We start from the raw sequence: 4854 nt of genomic DNA on the forward strand, positions 1-4854 counted from the left end.
GCAACATCATGATGGATGGAGAGGAGAAGGAAACTATCAACAGCTTCATCTTGCTTGGATCCACAATGAACACCCTTGGTACAAGCAGTCAAGGAAATAAGGAGACACATTGCACTGGGAAAATCTATAGTTAAGGACCTCTGCAAATTATTGAGTAGTAATGATGTCAGTTTGAAGACTAAGTCATATCTGATTCCAGCCATAGTCTTTCTAATTACTTGCTATGCACCTGAGAAGTGGACAATGAATAAAGATAGCAAGAAAAGAATTGATGCCTTTGAGCTGTTGCATTGGAAAAGGGCACTGAACATCCCATGACTGCCAAAAGAACAAACTGCTATGTTTTGGAGAGGGTGCAGACAGATTGCTCTTTGGAGAGTTAGAATGATGAGGCTTTGCATCACATTCTTTGGACATGTTGCTAGGAGGTACTGAGAAGAGTGGAGGACTGGCAAAGGAGAGGTAGATAGACCCTGAACCAGATGTATTGATATGGTGACTGCTACAGTGTCCTCTTGTGTGTGGATAAGTGTGAGGATGGCACAGGACAGAACAGGATACAGATCTTTTGTGCACTGGGTTGCTATGAGTCGATCTTGACTTGAAGGCATCTAACAACAACTACTACTACTATCACTACTATTGTGGTGTTGTCTATTTCTTTTATCAGTTCTTGTTGACATTTGCTTTGTGTATTTTGCAGCTCTAGCATTAGTGCATAGATATTTATTATGGTTATGTCCTCTTGTTCTATTGCCCTTTTAAGTATTACACAATGTCCTTCTTTGTTCTTTGTTATGATTTTTACACTAAATTTTATTTTATCAGAGATTAATATCACTGCTCCTGTTTTTTCTGGTTGCCATTTGCTTGCTATATTTTTTTCTACCCTTTTATTTTTAGTATTTATTTTTCTTTACTTTTCTGGTGTGTCTCTTGTAGACAACATATTGATAGGGTTTGGAATTCCCCCCCCAACCCCCCCAATCCAATCTGCTACTCTTTTTCTCTTTATTGGTGCATTTAAACCATTCATATTCAGTGTAATTATTTAGAGGCAAGGTTTTATTGCTATCATTTTGTTGAGCTCTTTTTGTTGTTGTTGCTGGTTACTTTGGTCCATCCTGCTTTCTGTGGCATCTCTGTAAAAAGTATTTCCTGCAACATTGCTCTTATTTTTACAACTCTCTTAGGTATTGATTTTGTGAGAATCTCTTGATCTCTCCTTCATAGTTTATGGACAGTTTTACTGGGTACAGTATTCTTGGTTGACATTTGTATTCTTTGAGTGTTTGATATATGTCATTCCATGGTCTTGTTGCTCTCATAGTTTCCGCCTGAGAAATCTTACTTACTTGCTTTCCCTTAGAGGTTATTCTTCATTTCTTCTTAACAGCTTTCAGAATCCTGTCCTTAAAAACAAAAACAAAAAACCAATTAAAAAACAAACAAACAAAAAACCCTTGTTGTGAAGAATTCTTTCCTTATCTTTGGTCCTGTCAAATTTGACTATGATATGCCTTGGTGTTTTCCTTTTGGGGTCTATTCTATATGGCATTCACTCAGCTTCTTGAATATATATATATTATTTTTCTCTCATTCTTCATTATGCCTGGAAAGTTTTATTTCTAGTAATTTTTCCACTGAAAATAAGAAATACCAGAAGAATGCCTATTTGTCCTTTTTTACCTATGAAAAGACATTTTACTGTGTGGATCATCACAAGTTGTGGCTGATATTGGGAAGAATAGGAATCCTATAACACTTGATTGTTCTCCTGAGGAACTTGTAATTGGATTAGGAGGCTGTTGTGCAATTGGAGCAAGGGAACACTGCATGGTTTGGAATGGGAAATGGAGTGCATTGGAGATGTATTCTATCTCCATATCTGATCAATCTATATGTTGAGCAAATTATCCAAGAATCTGGACTCATCAATAACCTGTGTTATGCACAACCTTATTTGCTAAAAGTGAGGAGGACCTGAAGCACTTATAGAAGAAGATCAAGGAATGTAGCCTTCAGTATGGATTGTGTCTCAGTATCAAGAAAACAAAGATTCTTGCCACTGGACCAATAGGCAGTGTCATGATGGATGGAAAGGAGACTGATACTGTCAACAGCTTCATCTTGCTTAAATCCACAATTAACACCCTTGGTACCAGCAGTCAGGAAATAAAGGAATACATTACACTGGGAAAATCTGCAGCTAGGGACCTTCCCAAATTATTGAGGAGTAGTGATGTCATTTTGAAGACTAAGGTGCAACTGATTCAGGCCATGGTCTTTCTGATTATTTGCTATGCATCTGAGAGCTGGATAAGGATTAAGGATGACAGAAAAAGAATTGATACCTTTTAACTGTGATGTTGGAGAAGACCACTTCAGTATAAGGAGACAAAATAAGAATTGATACCTTTGAGCTGTAGTGTCAGAACATCCCATGGATGGCCAAAAGAACAAACAAGTATGTCTTGGAGAGGGTACAGACATAGTGCTCTTTGAAGGCAAGAATGATGAGGCTTCGCCTCACATACTTTGAGCATGTTACTAGGAAGGGCTTCTTTGGAAAGGACATGATGCTTGGAAGAATGGAAGGTAGGTGAAGGAGAGAAAGACCCTCAACCAGGAGGATTGACACGGTGACTCCCCTATGAGCTTTAATGTGTCAGGAAGTGTGAGGATGGCACAAGATAGGACAGGGTTCAGATCTGTTGTTCATAGGGTCGCTATGAGTCATACTTGAGTTGGCGGCACCTAACAACAACAACAATAGGGCCTCATGCTTGGGAGGATGGAGGAACAGCTCAAGAGAGGAAGACCCTTAATGAGAAAAATTGACTCAGTAACTGCGGTAATAGGGGTAGGTGTGCCAGAGGTGATAAGGTTGGCTCTGGATAGAGCAGGGTTCAGAGCTGTTGTATATAGGGTCACTATGAGTGAAAGTGATCAATGGCACATAACAACAAAAAAGCCTCCACAATAAAAAACTGATAACTCAATTACAAAATGGAGAAAAAGACATGGTATGACTTTCCACAGAGGAAGACATCTGGATGGCCAACAGATACATGAAGAAATGCTCAAAATCACTGGTAATAAGAGAGATGTAAATAAAAACTGCAATGAGATACCATCTTACCATAGTAGCACTGGCAAAGTTTAACAGCACAGTAAGCAATAAATGGTGGCATGGATGTGGAGATATAGGAACACTGTTGTTGGGATTATAAAATGGTACAACCACTCTAGAAGGCAGTTTGGTGTTTTCCTTAAGAAGCTGATCACAGAAATTCCATATGACCCAGCTATTCCACTGCTTGGAATATACTCCAAGGAAATAAGAATTGAGACACAAATGGAGAATTTTTTTACACCAATGTTCATAGCAGCATTATTCACAATTGCAAGAATATGCAAAACAGCCCACATATCCAACCACTTTCAAATGGGTTTAAAAATTTTATTATATTCACATGATGGAATATTATGCAGCACTCAGGAGCAACTTGCTCAGCGTTTCTTACGCTGAAGGAGTTGAAAAACAAATTCAAGCCACGGGTGGCAATACTTAAAGATACTTTGGGTAGAATGTTAAATGATCCAGGAAGCATTAAAAAATATGGAAGAGTCACTGTATCAGAAGGAATTGGCTGACATAGAAGAACTTCATGAAATAACGTGTGAGCAGGAGCCTGTGGTGCTGAAGGAGGAAATTATTTCAAGTTGCTCTGAAGGCACTGGCAAAAAAGCAAGGTTCCAGGAGTTGAATGCATACCAATTGACATATTTCAACAAACAGATACTGCCCTGCATGTACTCACTAAGTTGTGCCAAGAAATCTAGAGAACAGCCAGCTGGCTAACTGACTGGCAAAAAATTGGTACTTGTTCCCATTCTAAAGAAAGGTGACCCAACAGAGTACGGAAATTATCAAATAATATCATTAATGTCACATGCAAGCAAGATTCTGCTGAAAGTTGTCTAAAACCAATTGGAGCAATATGTCAACAGAGAACTGCCAGATGTACAGGCTGGATTTAGAAGAGCTCGTGGTGCTAGAGATATTATAGCTAATGTTAAATGGATCTTGGCAGAAAGCAGAGAATACCAGAAGGATGTCTATCTGTGCTTCATTGACTATGCAAAGGCTTTTGACTGTTTGGATCATAACAAGCTCTGGCTGACTCTGAGAAGAATGGGAATCCCAGAACATTTGATAGTACTTATGCGAAAGCTATACTTGGACCAAGAGGCAGTCGTCAGAACAGAGCAAGGAGACACTACATGGTTCAAAATCAAGAAGGGGGTCCATCAGGGATGTATTTTGTCTCCATACCTTTTCAAACTGTATGAGGAAGAATGTGGCATCAGGATTGGTGGAAGAATCATCAACAACCTGTGTTATGCAGATGACACAACCCTGCTTGCTGAAACTGAGGAGGACCTGAAGCACTTGCTGCAGAAGGTCAAGTAATGCAGACTTCAATATTGACTGAAGTTCAACATCAAGAAAACAAAGATTCACACAACTGGGCCAATTGGCAGCATCAGCATGGACAGCGAAGAGATTGAGATAGTTAACAGTTTCAGTTTGCTTGGCTCCACAGTCAACACTCTTGGTATCAGCAGCCAGGAAATCAAGAGACTAATTGCATTGGGAATGTCAGCTGTGAGGACCCTCTCAAGAGTACTGAAGAGCAACGATGTCAGGCTGGAGACTAATGTGCGCCTGATCCAGGCTATAGTCTTCGCAATTACATGTTATGAATTGGAGAGTTGAACAGTGACTAGGGATGATAGAAAAAGAATTGATGCCTTTGAGCTGTGGTGCTGGGGAAGAGTGTTGAATAT

This window comes from Elephantulus edwardii, unplaced genomic scaffold, assembly GCF_000299155.1.
Source record: "Elephantulus edwardii isolate Elephantulus edwardi_28Jun2011 unplaced genomic scaffold, EleEdw1.0 scaffold00319, whole genome shotgun sequence".
In the NCBI taxonomy this organism is placed as follows: Eukaryota; Metazoa; Chordata; class Mammalia; order Macroscelidea; family Macroscelididae; genus Elephantulus; species Elephantulus edwardii.